At 42.3% G+C, this 20,879-nt stretch overlaps 1 protein-coding gene across 1 annotated transcript in view; it reads right to left on the bottom strand.

Annotated features, from left to right (window-relative positions):
- The window catches only part of LOC110537362 (glutamate receptor 3), a 126,728-nt gene that overhangs the window by 86,381 nt on the left and 19,468 nt on the right, over positions 1 to 20,879 (bottom strand). The gene's annotated exons all lie outside the window — the stretch shown is intronic.

Consider the following 20,879-nt stretch of genomic DNA (forward strand, 5'->3'; position numbering starts at 1 on the left):
GACAGTACAGTTAGGTGAGGGTAAAATGAGGGCAAAATCAAAGTCAACCAAGCCTCCAGGAATTTTCTTCCCACATTCAGATATCCAGGTGAGGGTCAGAACACAGTCAACCACACACACAGTCCAACAGAACCAAATCTCTCCCGGCAGCCATAGAACATAACACCAAGCCTGACAGACATGGTCAGATCTCAAAATAATAGCTACCAATCAGAGAGAGAGAGAGAATGGATTATTCAGAATATTGTACAAAATAGTTGTCATGGTGGAGTAATTGAGAATTCAGGGGAAATCACATTTAATGTGTAGAAAATGAACTATTCTTTATTAATTTAAACAGGCATTAATCTAAATAGGGAAATAAATGGTGACCATTCAGAATAAAGGACAGCTGTGTGGGATGTGCGTTCCCATGGCAATGCTCTCTGCCTCTCTGTGCCCTTCACTTCTCCTTGGAGTCAACCTATCTGCTTGGTTAATCAACTAGAACTAATAGAACTAATGGGGGAAATCAGTGCACTGGTCACTGCTCTTAATAGACAAATACCTCCTTCCACCATGCAGAACGCAGACAGGCGTTGTTGCAGCATTAGATTGTGAATCACAGATCCCTCCGGAACTTTCATCACGCACACCTGTCCCCTATTCCCACTGATTAGTATTTGTATATGTGCCCTTTGGTTTCCATGGTCTTGTCGATTATTGTTACAGTGTCCGTTGGTGTGTGTGAGTACCTTTGCTGTGTGTTTTGGTCTTTCGTGCCCTTGTGGATTGTGTTTGTTTGGTCTTTGTCCTCTTGCCCTTACACGGCACGCCATAATTTGGGTAAAAGAAAAACCTCTGCCTGTCTCTCGAATCATTCATACCAGCGTGACACTGTGCTCACTGGTCGCAGCAGTATAAACTGATTCGTAACAAGCTGCTATCTAGAGCCATATGTGAGACTGATGAAAACCGCTCTGCCTATAAACACTATGAACACACTGGATACTTGGTCTAACAAGGTATAAATATTTGATTTTATTTGTACAAAACAAATGAGTGAACATTCCTCTCATGTGACTGTACAAAAGGTTTTAAACAAGCTCCCGTCTCTCTCTCTCTCTCTCTCTCTCTCTCTCTCTCTCTCTCTCTCTCTCTCTCTCTCTCTCTCTCTCTCTCTCTCTCTCTCTCTTATAGATGTTAGTTGTAAGTGGAATGGATGTTTGTGAACCCTGAATAACAACTCTACTGTGCCACACCATCTGGCTGATCCCTCAAGCGCTTTGCCCTCCGTGGAGTGTACTCCTCTCCTCTCTTCACCTGACTGACCGGCAAAAGTAGAAAATGAAAGAAATAATAATTGAAAAGGAATGCAGTGCTCTAAAGCTTATGGAATCAATAGGGGCCTAAACCTCAAGTAAATCTCTTGAAAACTTCAAACTACAGCATAGATACTGCATAAAACTATAAAGACCGACATTTGGAATGGATTGGTAAAAAGAGAACAGGCTTATTTCAAAGTCTGGAGGCACACCTGAATAATTTCGCGGTTCTGTAATCTTCAAGTATTATTTTCAAGTTCAATGCTGCATGTTATACAACACTGGTTTAAAGGCATCTCAGCGTCATTCCTCCATCAAGCTAACCATTCACTCAAACATCCACACATTTCTCTACCCATCTATCATGCTTCAATTCAACCATCTATCCATCCATCATCCTATCATCCATCCATTCATGGCCTTTTCCTTTGGTATGTGCACACATCAGATGAATGTGTATTTGTTCTGGGGCCAGGGGCAACACCAGACTAATGACTCTGCTACAGCAGGTGTCTTTGTGAAGCTAAAGCATTACATCTGCATGGTATAACTAGCGACAGATGAAGCTGAAACCACGGGACGTGGTAGGACTCAACATGAGGCTGTTGTGGCATTGTTTCATATTCAAATCATATTCTTTCCCCTGTTTTTTTCTGCAGACTTGAAGGACCTTTTTTAATTGAATGGGTTCTACTCCCTTTGTTGTGGCATTGGAGACAGGCAGATTCCCATGCACTGCTAGAACCATCATTTATCACAGCCTCTCTCAAAGCCAGCCCACCGTCTGCATAGAAACAACCATGTCGATACGACACACACTCACACACACACAGAAACTAACACACACACACACACACACACACTCAGCTCAGCTCAAAGACCTGATACACTACATGACCAAAAGTACACTACATGGCCAACAGTATGTCGACGCCTGCTCGTTGAACATCTCATTCTAAAATCATGGGCATTAATATGGAGTTGGTTCCCCCTTTGCTGCTGTAACAGCCTCCACTCTTCTGGGAAGGCTTTCCACTAGATATTGGAACATTGCTTCCATTCAGCCACTAGAGTATTAGTGAGGTCGGGCACTGATGTTGTGCGATTAGGCCTGGCTCACAGTCTGTGTTCCAATTCATCCCAAAGGTGTTCGATGGGGTTGAGATCAAGGCTCTGTGCAGGCCAGTCAAGTTCTTCCACATCGATGTCGATAAACCATTTCTGTATGGACCTCGCTCTGTGCACGGAGGCATTGCCATGCTGAAAGAGAAAAGGGCCTTCCCAAAACTGTTGCCACAAAGTTGGAAGCACAAAATCATCTAGAATGTCTTTGTATGATGTAGCATGTCTTTGTATGTCCCCCATCCCCAGTGAAAGTTGCGCTCCTGTACTGTACTATGGCCTAGCTGCAGGTTATTACACAAAATGATGGCAATCGCTCCTGAACTCACCATTATAATCGTTTGAATAAATAAATGTGGCCAAATAAATACCAAATAATATATTTTTTAAGACGCACATTTTCTCCTCTCATCCGCTCCTGACTACATATGCTTAGCGGTGGAGAGTAATCGATTCCTTGTCTCCTTGCCCTTCAAATCTCCTCCTCGACTGCAACGGAAGATACTGAGTAGTTGTTTTAACTTCCAAGACAACAAACTCACATCTTTCACAACAAAGAAAGAGCAAACTAGTGAGGGAAAGAGAGGGGAGGGGCACAGCCATACGTAGGTAGGCTAGCCCGACACCAGGCAGACAGAGTCAGAACTGTGCACCGGTAAACAAAAGCTGTGTCTTGCCATTTCATGGCTTACAATTTCAATAAGTAGAGGCTACCAATGTGTAGTAGGCTATCGTAAACTATTCTATACGCAACAGACCGAAGACTGAACACACACTCGCGAAGAGAAAGAACAGGCGACCCAGCGAGGGAGAGACAGGCAGGCAGACAGTCGTAACAGTGCGCATAGGCAATATAACCTGTATCTCGCAATGTCTTGTCTAGCAATGGCTCATAAACTCACCAAAAGTATATTAAAGTATAGATTAGGGTATCAATGTGTATGGCTAAACTATTATCCATTGTGCCAGTGAATTGAAGTTGAACATCGCCAAATGCGTCAGTTTAATTAGGCCTAAATGTGCAATAAAAAGTATTGTGCCTATAGCTTATTTAATGAAACCCTGGCTGTTGATGTCCTAGGCAATAGATCGCAAAGCAGGGAATCCCCGATTCCCCAATGAGCAAAACTTTTTGGGGAAATGGCAGGTTCACTTTCTCATCCATAGGGTGATTTCCCGTTTGTAAATTCAAAGCGTTGTTGTCAGATTTCCCGTTTGTAAATTCAGAGCGTTGTTGTCAGATTTCCCGTTTGTAAATTCAGAGCGTTGTTGTCAGATTTCCCGTTTGTAAATTCAGAGCGTTGTTGTCAGATTGCCCGTTTGTAAATTCAGAGCGTTGTTGTCAGATTGCCCGTTTGTAAATTCAGAGCGTTGTTGTCAGCTTTCCCGTTTGTAAATTCAAAGAGTTTCGTTCTTGGAGCGTTCAGAGCGCATACGCACATTGGACGCTCTGGCCGAGGAGTAGAGATGATCCGAGCGTTCTGACCAAACAACGACAGTCAATCACCCAAGATAACTGCCAAACGTTGGCTTGCTTGCTATCTACTTCCAGACACAAATGACACCTCACTCTGACCAATTTACTCGCCCTGGCAGAGCTGGTTAGACTGTTTTCATGTCATCCAGAGCGTGCTGGCAACAATTTAACTACGCTTTTTTTAATGACCCCGGATATATTCAACTAGTGTTGAGCGTTCGTAAATTCATCAGTTATTCTGCGCTCTGGCACACTCAGACTAGAGTGCTCTGAAATCGGAATAGATAGCCAGAGCGAATTTATAAAGCACCCATAACCTCAAGCCCAAATACTGTTCATCAGCTCAAATCAGAAGGATGGGGGGCATTTTTATTAGGAGGGTCTTCTACCACGGATTGCTAAAATAATAATAATGATAACACTTCCTCAATTTAAATATTATGGGGGCACCTATACATTAGGCAGCCATGCACGAGTTATCAGTGTAGTCTAACATCGTCTAGGCATGCCTCTAGGTTTAGGGCATTTCAGACATTTGTTAAGAGGACCTTTTTTGCTGAATAATGTGACAGTTTTTTATAATTGTGTTTTGCCTTTTGTGTATTGTTGTGTGTAATAAAGTGTATTTTAATGTGTAGTTTAATGTGTTTATTGTATTTTGATCTCCATTGACTCCCTGTCAATATAAAGGTTAAATAATTGAAATATGAAATATCTTCACGCCTAGAATAAAAACCACAGGCACTGTTATACTGTTCTATTTTCACTCACAGCTCTGTTCTATTCGCTCACAGCTCTGTTCTATACGCTCACAGCTCTGTTCTATACGCTCACAGCTCTGTTCTATACGCTCACAGCTCTGTTCTATACGCTCACAGCTCTGTTCTATACGCTCACAGCTCTGTTCTATACGCTCACAGCTCTGTTCTATACGCTCACAGCTCTGTTCTATACGCTCACAGCTCTGTTCTATACGCTCACAGCTCTGTTCTATACGCTCACAGCTCTGTTCTATACGCTCACAGCTCTGTTCTATACGCTCACAGCTCTGTTCTATACGCTCACAGCTCTGTTCTATACGCTCACAGCTCTGTTCTATACACTCACAGCTCTGTTCTATACGCTCACAGCTCTGTTCTATACGCTCACAGCTCTGTTCTATACGCTCACAGCTCTGTTCTATACGCTCACAGCTCTGTTCTATACGCTCACAGCTCTGTTCTATACGCTCACAGCTCTGTTCTATACGCTCACAGCTCTGTTCTATACGCTCACAGCTCTGTTCTATACGCTCACAGCTCTGTTCTATACGCTCACAGCTCTGTTCTATACGCTCACAGCTCTGTTCTATACGCTCACAGCTCTGTTCTATACGCTCACAGCTCTGTGCACCTCTGCTCAAAATAACACCACAGAGGTGCATGATTAACACAGACATGAATGAAAAATCCCTTCACTTCTTTTCTCTTTACTTTCTCTAAGTATTCTCTGACATACTTTCTTCCCCCTCTCTCCTCTCTTCTATTTAGCCTCCTCACTGTCTGAGACTGTCGTTCCTTACTAAATGACAGACAGTGTCTCTCTCTATATCCCTCTCCATCTCTCCATCCCTCTGTTGCTCCCCCTCTCGACAACTCATTACACGTAATGGGTGGTTGGCGCGGTCCCAGTGGCCCCAGTGTTCAATCATGTTTTCCAGAAACCTGGTGATTTGCACTTCAGAAGGTCTCCCCTACAGGCAGCTGGTGGATCTACTGTGAGTCTCACATACCACTCAGTGAGGTGAGGACGAAGCTGTATCAACGCTATGCACTGCAAAGCCCAGGCAACCTGCCTGCAAAGTGATTTCTTTAAGTGCTAGCTAGCTGCTATCACTGAAGGCAGGGGAGGAGAGGAGAGGCTAACAGAACAGAACCAACAGGCTTTCTCTTCAAGTTGCTGCTGCTGTCCTTGCCCAGCTACAGTAACACCAGATGCATCAGTAAGGCAGCCAGAAAATCAATCCCCCATTTATGTGACTGAATAGAGCAGTAAGAGGGAGATACGGGCTAATTAAGGCATACCAAGGCTCTATGACATTGCTGAGGCCGCCCTCCTGGGTCTGAGGGCCAACAGACAGTGGATGTGGGCTTACTATGGACAACTAAATCACCCTCTGGAACAATGGCCGATTAGACATGTTGTTGCCTGATGGTGAGGTTATTCTAAAGCTGCCTAAGACCAACAACTTCAGTGTTGGCACTGGGCTGGCTGTATTCTACTGTAGGTGTTGGGAGCCAGCAAGGGGGAGAGTGTTGACTGCTGACTGGAGGTACCTCACCCTCCTTCAGAGAGGCATCCTGGGTGAGAGACAGGCCAGGGGCCTGGGGTTAGGCTCTAATCACCATGGGAATACCTGTCCAAGGGCCACATGTTCAGGGACAAGATAGAGTAGAGCACAGCGCACAACAGCTGCTGAACACACATGCGGACACACACACACAGATGCATGGACACGCTGACACACACGTACACTACACACACTATTTGAAGTTAGGCAAAGCAATATAAAATAACAGAAAAACAACTCCCAACAGCTCAAAACATGCCCCAAGAATACAAATAGATGAAAGACATAATACTCTTATGGTATACTTATTGAGAAAGATAAACAACTTGTATATTTTCAAAGACAGCCTTATTAACTACTGCATGTGGAATTATTTTGGAGGTGGAACCTATTTACGCTACTGTAATGTGGGAATCACTGTTTGGCAGACAACAGAACCAATGGTACATTATGTTGCTGTTATGCTTCAAAGGGATTTCACCACTCTCAAGACAAGCTTACAGCATGCCAGTACCCCTGTGTTACACAATAAATACATACTTCTTCCTCTTATCCCAGAAGAGGCCACTTTCAAATAATGATTGTGTTTTTGGAAAAAGAAATATTTTAGAAGAAGAGAAATTCTCTTGGACCTTTATTTTTACTGGTTGTCCAATGAAGAGAAATGTATTAGATGAGATTGTGTCCATTTCCACTTTATATAATTTATTTGTATTTTATATAGTACAATCATTTCTGGTGTAAATTTGGAAAAAGACTGCAATGAAATTACAACAATTCGTTAAATCCATAGCAAAGTTTCAAGGAAAGTCTCTCACAAATCGTGCTAAGAAACAGGACCTACCTTGGTTCAATGGCACCCTTTGGCACCTGATAAAGAAGAGAGATGCTGCTCTGAAGAAATCACAAACATCTGGCTTAGTTGTTGACTGACCAGTTAACAAGGGACTTAGAAATGAAGGGACTAAGAGTTTTAGGAAAGCCAAAGCTGATTTCTTTCTTAAAACCATCAAGGAGGCCAAAGGCAACGGCAAACTCACATAGAAAAACCTTGATAAATTGACTGAAAAAGGCCATGTCAAGACTGGTGACCTACAACTGAAGGTAGATGGGAGTCTCCAAGACAAAAACTGTCATCGCTACCACTTTCAATAAACGCTTAATTGATTCAGTTTTAAATTGAGCCAACAATTTACCATCAGAGACCAGACTATCAACCCTTGCAACGAATGTCACCAGGGACAAGAAAAAAGAAGAAACCTGGACACTGCTCTTGCTAGTACCACTGCTCTTTATTAAGCTTTACGTATCTAGCAAGAGCAGTGTGCGGGTTTCTTATTTTTTCTCATCTTATCCAATTGTTATCATGTACCTGCAAAAAAGATTGCTCAGATGTGCGAGTGCCTTTTGAATTTTGAACCTGGTGACGACAAATTAAGGGAAGGTGCATCCTCTCATATCTTCTGTGTCAAACTCTAAAGCCAAGGATTAAGAGTTTATTAAGTACTGTACACTACCCCGTTCACAAAAATGGATCACTCATACAGACAGTCACGGGGCATGCTACAGTGCCTTGCGAAAGTATTCGGCCCCCTTGAACTTTGCGACCTTTTGCCACATTTCAGGCTTCAAACATAAAGATATAAAACTGTATTTTTGTGTGAAGAATCAACAACAAGTGGGACACAATCATGAAGTGGAACGACATTTATTGGATATTTCAAACTTTTTTAACAAATCAAAAACTGAAAAATTGGGCGTGCAAAATTATTCAGCCCCTTTACTTTCAGTACAGCAAACTCTCTCCAGAAGTTCAGTGAGGATCTCTGAATGATCCAATGTTGACCTAAATGACTAATGATGATAAATACAATCCACCTGTGTGTAATCAAGTCTCCGTATAAATGCACCTGCACTGTGATAGTCTCAGAGGTCCGTTAAAAGCGCAGAGAGCATCATGAAGAACAAGGAACACACCAGGCAGGTCCGAGATACTGTTGTGAAGAAGTTTAAAGCCGGATTTGGATACAAAAAGATTTCCCAAGCTTTAAACATCCCAAGGAGCACTGTGCAAGCGATAATATTGAAATGGAAGGAGTATCAGACCACTGCAAATCTACAAAGACCTGGCCGTCCCTCTAAACTTTCAGCTCATACAAGGAGAAGACTGATCAGAGATGCAGCCAAGAGGCCCATGATCACTCTGGATGAACTGCAGAGATCTACAGCTGAGGTGGGAGACTCTGTCCATAGGACAACAATCAGTTGTATATTGCACAAATCTGGCCTTTATGGAAGAGTGGCAAGAAGAAAGCCATTTCTTAAAGATATCCATAAAAAGTGTAGTTTAAAGTTTGCCACAAGCCACCTGGGAGACACACCAAACATGTGGAAGAAGGTGCTCTGGTCAGATGAAACCAAAATTGAACTTTTTGGCAACAATGCAAAACGTTATGTTTGGCGTAAAAGCAACACAGCTCATCACCCTGAACACACCATCCCCACTGTCAAACATGGTGGTGGCAGCATCATGGTTTGGGCCTGCTTTTCTTCAGCAGGGACAGGGAAGATGGTTAAAATTGATGGGAAGATGGATGGAGCCAAATACAGGACCATTCTGGAAGAAAACCTGATGGAGTCTGCAAAAGACCTGAGACTGGGACGGAGATTTGTCTTCCAACAAGACAATGATCCAAAACATAAAGCAAAATCTACAATGGAATGGTTCAAAAATAAACATATCCAGGTGTTAGAATGGCCAAGTCATAGTCCAGACCTGAATCCAATCGAGAATCTGTGGAAAGAACTGAAAACTGCTGTTCACAAATGCTCTCCATCCAACCTCACTGAGCTCGAGCTGTTTTGCAAGGAGGAATGGGAAAAAATGTCAGTCTCTCGATGTGCAAAACTGATAGAGACATACCCCAAGCGACTTACAGCTGTAATCGCAGCAAAAGGTGGCGCTACAAAGTATTAACTTAAGGGGGCTGAATAATTTTGCACGCCCAATTTTTCAGTTTTTGATTTGTTAAAAAAGTTTGAAATATCCAATAAATGTCGTTCCACTTCATGATTGTGTCCCACTTGTTGTTGATTCTTCACAAAAAAAATACAGTTTTATATCTTTATGTTTGAAGCCTGAAATGTGGCAAAAGGTCGCAAAGTTCAAGGGGGCCGAATACTTTCGCAAGGCACTGTATATAAAGCAGGCAGACAGGCAATCAGTTATTGTTCAATTGAACATTAAAATTAGCAAAACGAGTGACCTAAGCGACTTTGAGCATGGTATGATTGTCGGTGCCAAATGCACCGGATCCAGTATCTCAGAAACGGCCGCCCTCCTAGGCTTTTCACACACAGCAGTGTCTAGGGTTTACAGAGAATGGTGCGACAAACAAAAAACATCCAGTCAGCGACAGTCCTGTGGGCGAAAAAAGCTTGTTGACGAGAGAGGTCAAAGGAGAATGGCAAGAATGGTGCAAGCTAACAAGCAGGTCACAAACAGGCAAATAATGGAGCTGTACAACAGTGGTAATGGAACAGCTAACAGCCCACCTGAAAATGGGTAGCTTTCCCCTTCACCCCATGCAGTTTAGGTTTAGGGTCAACCACTCTCCAGAAACAGCATGTTGGTATTTCCTAGAGATGATCAATGCCAAGCTGGATAAAAGCGGGTGTTGAAGATTCTGTTCTCCTCGACCGCAGAAAAGCCTCTGACACTGTTAACCACAATGTCCTCTTCTCCAAGCTATTTAACTTCAACATCTCATCAAGTTCTTTAAAATGGATTGAGTCTTATCTGGCAGAACAGATGCAATGTGCTCAAATAAATGGTGAACTATCATCACAAAGGGATTGCACTATGGGAGTGCCACAGGGGTCAATCCTGGGCCCTTTGTTTTTCGGTCTCTATATTAATGACCTTCTATCTGTGTGCCAAGGTGTGGATAAACAAATGTACATGGATGATACAGTTTTTTATACCCATGGGAAGGATGCTGATGAAGTGGCAAGCAAACTAACAGCATCATTGGAGAAAGTGGCTGAAGGGCTCAAACATTCCTGTCTCACCCTCAATGTGGAAAAAACAGGAATAGTACATCCGGCTTACCCGGACATAATCCTCCATGGAGGATTATCCAATCGAGAATCTGTGGAAAGAACTGAAAACTGCTGTTCACAAATGCTCTCCATCCAACCTCACTGAGCTCGAGCTGTTTTGCAAGGAGGAATGGGAAAAAATGTCAGTCTCTCGATGTGCAAAACTGATAGAGACATACCCCAAGCGACTTACAGCTGTAATCGCAGCAAAAGGTGGCGCTACAAAGTATTAACTTAAGGGGGCTGAATAATTTTGCACGCCCAATTTTTCAGTTTTTGATTTGTTAAAAAAGTTTGAAATATCCAATAAATGTCGTTCCACTTCATGATTGTGTCCCACTTGTTGTTGATTCTTCACAAAAAAAATACAGTTTTATATCTTTATGTTTGAAGCCTGAAATGTGGCAAAAGGTCGCAAAGTTCAAGGGGGCCGAATACTTTCGCAAGGCACTGTATATAAAGCAGGCAGACAGGCAATCAGTTATTGTTCAATTGAACATTAAAATTAGCAAAACGAGTGACCTAAGCGACTTTGAGCATGGTATGATTGTCGGTGCCAAATGCACCGGATCCAGTATCTCAGAAACGGCCGCCCTCCTAGGCTTTTCACACACAGCAGTGTCTAGGGTTTACAGAGAATGGTGCGACAAACAAAAAACATCCAGTCAGCGACAGTCCTGTGGGCGAAAAAAGCTTGTTGACGAGAGAGGTCAAAGGAGAATGGCAAGAATGGTGCAAGCTAACAAGCAGGTCACAAACAGGCAAATAATGGAGCTGTACAACAGTGGTAATGGAACAGCTAACAGCCCACCTGAAAATGGGTAGCTTTCCCCTTCACCCCATGCAGTTTAGGTTTAGGGTCAACCACTCTCCAGAAACAGCATGTTGGTATTTCCTAGAGATGATCAATGCCAAGCTGGATAAAAGCGGGTGTTGAAGATTCTGTTCTCCTCGACCGCAGAAAAGCCTCTGACACTGTTAACCACAATGTCCTCTTCTCCAAGCTATTTAACTTCAACATCTCATCAAGTTCTTTAAAATGGATTGAGTCTTATCTGGCAGAACAGATGCAATGTGCTCAAATAAATGGTGAACTATCATCACAAAGGGATTGCACTATGGGAGTGCCACAGGGGTCAATCCTGGGCCCTTTGTTTTTCGGTCTCTATATTAATGACCTTCTATCTGTGTGCCAAGGTGTGGATAAACAAATGTACATGGATGATACAGTTTTTTATACCCATGGGAAGGATGCTGATGAAGTGGCAAGCAAACTAACAGCATCATTGGAGAAAGTGGCTGAAGGGCTCAAACATTCCTGTCTCACCCTCAATGTGGAAAAAACAGGAATAGTACATCCGGCTTACCCGGACATAATCCTCCATGGACAATAAAATGTACAGTTTAAATATCTGGCCAAAATCCTAGACCCTACTTTGAACTTAAAAAAACACATTAAAAGGATGTCCATCAAAATCATATATAGTCTTTAAAATGTCCAATACATCAGGAACTCATGCTCTACAGAGGCAGCCAAAATGTATTTACATGCAATGATCTTTTCTCACCTGTCCTATTTTAACACCAGCCAGTCTCAAGCCAATGAAACATAAATGATACCCGTTAGATCTCTATATAAAGAAGCACTGAAGATCCTGGACAGGAAATCACATTATTACCACCACTATAAAATTCTCCACATGTACAATCTGTTACATTTTGACAACTTTATTTTTTTCTCAGATGTCTTTCTAGTTTATAAGATGATCAAAAATCCTACACCCCCACATCGGAAAGATGTTGTAATATTAAGCTCTGAACAAAACAGCAGTCACGCAGAACTCCACAAGAGTAGACCAGTGTTTCCCCTATATGCATTTAGCAGCAGCTTATATATATTTTTTCGGGATGGTAAAACGTTTTCAGTGTAAACTTGAACAACTAAAACCAGATATAAAGTATGTAGAAAAGATAATGGAGCAATATCGTTTTTTATAAAATCATATTTGAGAACTAACAATCACCAAAATAAAAACTAGACAGTCAGAGAGAATCTAAAATTCCCAAAATAGCATGGCATGGGGCCCCCATTGATATTGTTCTAAAGTTTGAGTCACTCAGACAGCATAAGAACAAGGCATAAGCCATGGCAAAATGTGTATAATTGAAGGAAATCTGTTTTAACATGAAAATGTTCACTCAATCCCATGTCAAAATGTGGAGAATTAGAGGTAATTAGCTTTGAAATTGCAATTTTTCCTTCTCCATGGAGGTCAAAGCAGGATCAAGGCGCACCAACCCTGAACACATTGACTAATTCTTAATGCACCCAAGTATCAATGTGTTTCATGTACTGTGTCCTGTACTTATTATATTATTTGTTCTATTTTATGTGAATGTATATTTAGCTATGTTTATAATATATGCCATTTAGCAGTCGCTTTTAGCCAAAGCCACTTACAGTCATGCGTGCATACACTTTAAGTATTGGTCATCCCAGGATTCAAACCTTCTATCCTGTAGTTGCAAGCACCATGTTCTAACAACTGAGCCACAGAGGATTACATATTTAGTTACGTTTAGTTAGGGACTGAGTATGAACAATAGCTGTGTTTAGCTAACTCTGGTGCAAACATCATATTTCACTGTCGGAAATGTATGTTTTTACTTCCACATGGTCCCTTTAAATAAACAACTACTACCACATACATTAAACCAAATTCAATTGTGCATCAGATCTATCTGTAATGCCATAATGAGCAGTGAGAGGATGTATCATGAGGGAATGTGAGTGTTTTTGTGGTTGTAACCAGCTGTAACTCCATATGGACCTGACTTGAACATCCTAATCCAGTTCAACTAACAGATGTGTGAAGTGGAAGCAGTGTGTGGGGTCTCACGTCTCAGCCTTATGACGATTTTATGTTTGAAGATGTCAGGTACTCTGAAATCCGCTCCCCCATGACAATTATGTCTCTTTCCAGGGAGAGGGAATGAACTGGTTCCACTGAATAATGAACTAGTTTCTCATGGCTGCCTCTTCTCATGGTCTTTTTGTGTCAACATGTTTAACTGTTTCGTAACACTCATGTCTTGTAAGTTTCCGTGCTGTCATGTGCTCCCGAAAAGTAGTGTGATAGAAAAATGTAAAAGGAACAGTTCAATTCCCCAGGTCCACGCGCTGATATGGTTATTCATCAGATACAGCTGAAAAGCAGAGACACATTTTGTGAGGCATTTGCTGTGCGTTGGACTTAATCCACCCGGAGGCAAGATGTCATCGCTAGTCCAATCTTATTATAAAGTCGCAAAAGACCAAAGTTATTATCAGGCTGTAAAAAGTGTCTGAATGCAAACAAAATAAAACATGACATACTATACAAATACACAGAACGTGCTTCCACTTGTGTAATACCCATGTTTAGAGACGTGGAATAGTACTGTAACAAAACTGTATGTTAGAAAAATGAGTTTTCTGTTTATATTATTGAAAACAGGCATTATGCAGGCCTCAGGCACCAATGTGAGATGTTGGTTGGGATACATCTCTCAGCAGAATATGTAAATAACATGAAGTTGCACCAATGGTCTGCCTGTGTTTCCACTCGTATCCTCAGACCACATCTGAGGTGGATTATGCCTAATCTCAGGCCTACTGGTGTATTTATGCAGCCCACAAGTAAAACGATCAGACTGAGCGAGCAACAAACAGCACTGCCGGCTACTGTGGTTCTGTATGACATAATTATGCTTTAATATTCCAGCATGGAGGAACAGCAACACAGCTAACCCCCAACCCACACACACTTTGCATATTGCAGGAACAACAGGACCAGACTGTTTATGAAGAGCAAGGGAAGGAGATGCTTGATACATGTTCTTTAAAGTCCTTGCTTTTTGAAACGCTGCTAGATCTGCACCAAAGCCCTTGATTGTAGAGTTGGAAGAAATCACAAGGGAGACTCACAAGATAAATGTTGCACTCTGATGATTTACAATGTGTTGTACATTGTACATGTGTAAGGGATTCAATAATTGTGCATGTGAAGCAGCACTGTAGTAACACAACCACTGACACTCGTTCAGACGCGTGAAATATTGCAATTTCAATGGGAGGAATTCCATCATGACTCCAGAGGGCTGTGCATCAGCACCATGAAACCCAGTATGAAAAGTCAACTTGGAATATTGCCTGCTACTCACAGGATCAAATACTTTCCTTAATCTCCTTAAAATCCACCAACACACACACTACAATAGACATTATGAAATGCATATCATGCTACTGTACTGTATGTTAAATATGATATGACACAAGTGTCAGTTTGGACAACTAATTTCAAAAGGATGCATATTCTAAAAATGTACTAAAATATTTAATAAACTAACAAACTGCCATGGGGGGTTATGAATGAACATGAGCTGATTCTAGTAAGATTACATTTTCATCAAGCATATGATCACATTTTTATACTTTGTGGTTTCAAAGTTCATTATCATTTCATTTGTATTTGAGGCCATAACGTGATGCTCTTCATGTATCAAGTAATTGCTTCTGCAAACCCAGTACAAATGCCAAGTGGAATTAAGAACGAGGTACATGTGAGTCCTTGAAAGCTATAAAAACAGCCCCGCTAAATTATTCACTTGCCCAATGGTGTGTTTCATTTATTTTTCATTAGGCTACTCAATGTGAAGCACATAGCTTGTTGTCCTAAAATAATCTCAGATAATAGTGAATCACAGCACAGCGCAACCTTCAGAGCTTTATTGTGTGCTGCTGTAGATAGCTTTCTGTGGGCCTGTGATAAAGTGTGTTGTGTAAGAGTGAAAAATCTTTCAGCGAAGAAGGGGGCCATTGTGACCTGTCAGTAGAGATCCCTTTCGCTTGGTTGCCACACTGACATTCATGCACATTCTGAAGCACAGGATGAAAGGGGCACTGCACAACCCAATGACTCGCCCTCAGGATCACCCAACACTGATGCCATTTTACAACCTCACCATTTCCACCATGTGCATTGTGGGCAGAACATACTGCTGCATGTGTTAAAACTCGGTGTACAGGACTGTGGACGGGTTAAGCACAAAATGAAATAGAACACTACTGTGTCTTGTATCTGTATGGGGCTACGTCTTTCATTTTGAGATGGGCAAGGTGACATTCTTTCATAAGTATATGTTATGGTCTCTGTTTATCAATCACCGTGATTCAATGCACTGATGCCAAAATCCATGATCTGCCACTTCACTTTCTATATGGGCTTAATCCACCACATGCTGAGGAGAATATGTTTGTCTAGTCAGGTGTGAGATGTGTCCTCCTACTGTGGTCCAAACTGGGGATGTTAAAACTGGTCACGATATCAGCCACTAACTTTGTAGTGCTCCAAATGCATAATCCCCCGATGCAGACGTCCTTTGCAACTTTTATCTGTCTTAAAGACTGACAAAGGAATTGATGGAGGACACTCAGATAAATTCCTATATACTGTTCTTGTGAACAAAATCATTGTAATTATGCAAATTGTCACGTCTACTCCTGCTCCCCCTCTCTGGCGCTCATTGTCGCCAGTTTACTAATAATTACGCACACCTGTCACCATCGTTACGCGCACCTGCGCCTCATGAGACTCACCTGGACTCCATCACTTCTATGATTACCTCCCCTATATCTATCACTCCCTTTGGTTCTGTCCCCAGGCAGTATTAGTTATGTTTCTCATGTCCAGACACTACTTTTGTTTTGCATTGTTCTATGTATTATGAAATTCACCCCCTGTACTTGCTTCCTGACTCCCAGCATTTGCGTTACACAAATCCCTGTCATTAATGGTGCTAGATCTACCTCTGGTATGGGTGTGGTTGGGTGTATGTATTGGTAGCCAGCATCAATATTTCCTTTCTCCAACAACCCCTAGGCGTAGACGACGGAGTACTGCAACTTATGGTTACTGATAAACACAGAGTCTAATGTCAAGGAGAGGTCAATGGACTCACTAATGAACAGGAAATGTTGTTTTAGCAAAACAAAGGGGAGAAAATATTACATAACACAATATTTATGCTGCAGTCTCTAAGTGAAGGTCACATCAAAAGCATACAGTATCAAATCAAATACATTTTTATTTGTCACTAGACTTTATGGTGAAATGTTTACTTAACAGCCCTTTCCCAACAATGCAGAGTTAAAAGGTCAAAAATATTAGCAAATCAGAAAAAAAAGGAAATAATAAAACAATAAAATAACAATGACAAGACTATATACCAGTACTGAGTTAATGTGCCGGGGTACGAGGTAGAGTTCATTTGTACATGTAGATAGGGATAAAAGTGACTAGGACATCAGGATAGATACTAAACAGAGTAGCAGCAGCCTATGCGAAGAGTGAAAGTGTTTCTATGTGTGAGTGTGTGGCGTCAATTTGAGTGAGTGTGTTTGTGTGTGTGTGTGGGTTTTGTGTGTGCATGTACTGTATTTGTGTCTTGGAGTGTCTGTGTAGTATGTGTGAGTGTGTGGGTAGAGTCCAGTGAGTGTGCAATAATGTCAGTGCAAAAAAATACATCAAAAAGAGGGTCAATGCAAATAGTCTGGGTAACTATTTGATTAACTGTTTGGGTAGAAGCTGTTAAAGAGCCCTTTGGTCCCAGACTTAGGTCGCTGGTACCGCTTGCCGTGTGGTAGCAGAGAGAACAGTCTATGACATGAGTGGCTGGATTCTTTGACAATTTTTAGGGCCTTCCTCTGACTCCGCCTGGTACAGAGGTCCTGGATGGCAGGGAGCTCGGCCCCAGTGATGTACTGGGCCGTATGCACTACCCTCTGTAGCGTCGCATGCCAAGCAGTTGCCATACCAAGTGGTAATGCAGCCAGTCAAGATGCTGTCAATGGTGCAGCTGAATAACGTTTTGAGGATCAGAGGGCCCATGCCAAATCTTTTCACCCTTGTGAAGGGAAAGAAGTGTTGTCGTGCCCTCTTTACAACTGTGTCGGTGTGTTTGGACCATGATAGGTCGTTAGTGATGTGGACACAGAGGGAACTTGGAGCTCTCGACCCATTCCACTACACCCCAGTCCATGTGAATGTGGGTGTGCTCAGCCCTCCGTATTCTTGAATGCACGATCAGCTCCTTTGTCTTGATGACGTTGAGGGAGAGGTTGTTGTCCTGGCACCACACTGCCAAGTCTCTGACCTCCTCCCTGTAGGCTGTCTCATCTCAGTCGGTGATCAGGCTTACCACAGTCATGTAGTCTGCAAACTTAATGATGGCGTTGGAGTTGTGTGCGGCCACACAGTCGTGGGTGAACAAGGAGTACAGGAGGGGACCAAGCACGAACACCTGAGGGGCCTCCGTGTTGAGCGTCAGCATGGCGGACATGACGGTATGCGAATTGGAGTGGTTCCAGGGTGTCTGGGATGATGGTGTTGATGAGCTTGGAGTGCATGACCAGCCTTTCAAAGCATTTCATGGCTACAGATGTGAGTGCTATGGGGCGATAGTCATTTAGACTGGTTACCCTGGTGTTCTTGGGCACATGGACTATGGTGGTTTGCTTGAAACATGTAGGTATTACAGACTAGGTCAGGGAAAGGTTTAAAATGGCATTGAAGACACTTGCCAGCTGGTCAGCACACACTCTGAATATTCGTCCTGGTAATCCGTATGGCCCTGCGGCCATGTGAACGTTAACCTGTTTAAAGGACTTACTCACATCGGCTATGGAGAGCGCGATTACACAGTCATCCGGAACAGCTGGTGTTCTCATGCATGGTTCAATTATTGCTTGCTTCGAAGCGAGCATAGAAGCTATTTAGCTTGTCTGGTAGGCTCACATCACTGGACAGCTCGGGATGGGTTTCCCTTTCTAATCTGTGATAGTTTGCAAGCCCTCTCACATCCAATGAGTATCAGAGCCGGTGTAGGAGGATTCGATCTTGGTCCTGTATTGAAGCTTTGCCTGTTTGATGGTTTGTCTGTGTAGAGGGATTTCTTATAAAAGTCTGGATTAGTGTCCCGCTCCTTGAAAGCGGCAGCTCTAGCCATTAGCTCAGTGTGGATGTTGCCTGTAATCCATGGCTTCTGGTTGGGATATGTACGCACGGTCACTGTGAGGATGATGTCGTTGATGCACTTATTAATGAAGCCCGTGACTGATGTGGTAAATTCCTCAATGCCATCGGATGAATACCAGAATATATTTCAGTCTGTGCTAGCGAAACAGTTCTGTAGTTTAGCATCTGCTTCATCGTGCCACTTCCGTATTGAGCGCATCACTGGTACTTCCTGTTTGAGTTTTTTCTTGAAAGCATGAATCAGGAGGATAAAGTTATGGTCAGATTTGCCAAATTGAGGGCAAGCAACAGTATTGTATGCATCTCTGTGTGTGGAGTAAAGGTGATCTAGAGTTTTTCTGCCTCTAGTTGCACAGCTGGCATGCTGGTAGAAAGGATTTCAGTTTTCCTGCATTAAAATCACCAGACACTAGGAGTGCCGTATCTGGGTGAGCATTTTCTTGTTTCCTTATGGCCCTATACAACTTTTTGAGTGCGGTCTTAGTGCCAGCATCGGTTTGTGGTGGTAAATAGACAGCTACGAAAAATATAGATGAAAACTCTCTTGGTAAATAGTATGGTCTATAGCTTATCATAAGGAAACTCAGGCAAGCAGAACCTCAAGTCTTCCTTAATATCAGAGATTGCGCACCAGCTGTTGTTAACAAAGTGACACCCCCCCCCCCCCCCGAGCTTGCCCGACGCTGCCGTTCTGTCCTGCCGATGTATAGAAAGAAACAGCTAGATATATATTTTCCATGTCCTTGTTCAGCCACGACTCAGATCACATTGATGGGATTGTCTCGAACAGAGCTCGTTCAGTTTATTCTCCAGTGATTGCACGTTCGCCAATAGAACAGAAGGTAGAGGAGGTTTATCCACTCTCCGACGTGCTTCTACACCTGCATTAATTGCTGTTTGGGGTTTTAGGCTGGGTTTCTGTACAGCACTTTGTGACATCAGCTGATGTAAAGAAGGGCTTTATAAATAAATTTGATTGATTGATAGTCTCGTTGACCTCTATAGCGCTGTATCCTCCATCTATGAGTGTCCAGTATGTGGGCCTGGTCCGGGATAATCAATATGTCCTTCACCTCCGACTCATTGAAATAGTCCTCATCCTATCGAGGTTAGTGATAGCTGTTTTGATGTGCAGAAGCTTTTTGGTCATAGGAAACAAAGGCGGAAACGTTATGTACAAAAACAGTTAAGATCTGCATAAAAAATATACAAAATAGCACAATTGGTCAGGAGCCCGTAAAGCAGCTGCTATTCCCTCCAGCGCCATGTTTTTACCATGTGTCCATGGTAAAGTTTGAACAAACTGTGGACATCAATTTGGATTGGCTTGCAAGGCATTCATGGAAGGACTCAAAATCATTCAAATATGCTCACCGTTGTCAAGTAAACACCTTAGGGTATACATATAGCATGTGTTGACTGGTGTTTGCTCACACACAATTGTGCTATAGAGAAATCCGTGTTCCACTTGAGGATTTTCAGTCAGAACAGATTCTTTAGTATTTTTTTAAGCTCCTGTATTTTTTTAAGCTATCAAATGATAACCCCATGACAAACTTTGAGAGGAATGCTTGCCAACCTGAGGCAAGGCATCCAGACTAACAAAGCTCTGGCTTTAGTGGCTGGAAATTCAGACATTTTTGTCAGTACATCATAAAAAAAGGACACATTTTGGGAAAGATTCTCAGTCCGTCCGAGTGATCCCCAAATTCAGAGGGTACTCTTTCAACTTTCAAATGAAACAGAGGTAAAAAAAAATAAGAAAAAAAGAGAGACATACTGTCACATTACTCTCCACTTGATACCCCTGTGCCTCAAGGGAATTGTCGTTTATCCATCTTCATTCTATCTGGGTCAAGGACTGTCACTGTGAACTGGTCCAGACCATTGAAAATCATCTCTATTTTTACATCTCAAAACGCAATCATTCCACAAGGACAAATTCTTGACCATTACTAATTCAAGCATGCTCTACTTATTTGTTTGCTAAAAATATCATTACAGTGTTTCTCACTGAGCAGATTGAAAGTCAATGAGCATGGCATACTGTGGAAGGAAGGTTCTATCTATATAAATAATTACATCTTACAGTAGGTTCCACCACTCTGACCTGGTTCTGATTAAATGAATTAATTATATATTCTAAGATTATTATCTGCGGTCTGTAAATACACTTCCTACTCTGCCACCAAATCAGATCCTAAATGAGTCTGGTTCCAGGTGAGAGAGCCAGACATTCTATGGAGGCTGCAATTCTCTGGGGTCAACCTATTTGACGACACTGGTCCCAGTGCTGGTCCATCATTCATGAGGTTGTCTGCAAAAATGAGCAGCACTCAGAGAAGCAATGGGACTTAAATCCCCTATCTGGGAAACCCCTGCTCTCACAGAGCTGGGAGAATAATTGACATTAGATTGAAGACATCCAATTTTCCTCCAAACCATTCTATTGGATAAAAAAGGCACAGCGG

The sequence above is a fragment of the Oncorhynchus mykiss genome, chromosome 12, assembly GCF_057628025.1.
Source record: "Oncorhynchus mykiss isolate SJ-2025 chromosome 12, ASM5762802v1, whole genome shotgun sequence".
In the NCBI taxonomy this organism is placed as follows: domain Eukaryota; kingdom Metazoa; phylum Chordata; class Actinopteri; order Salmoniformes; family Salmonidae; genus Oncorhynchus; species Oncorhynchus mykiss.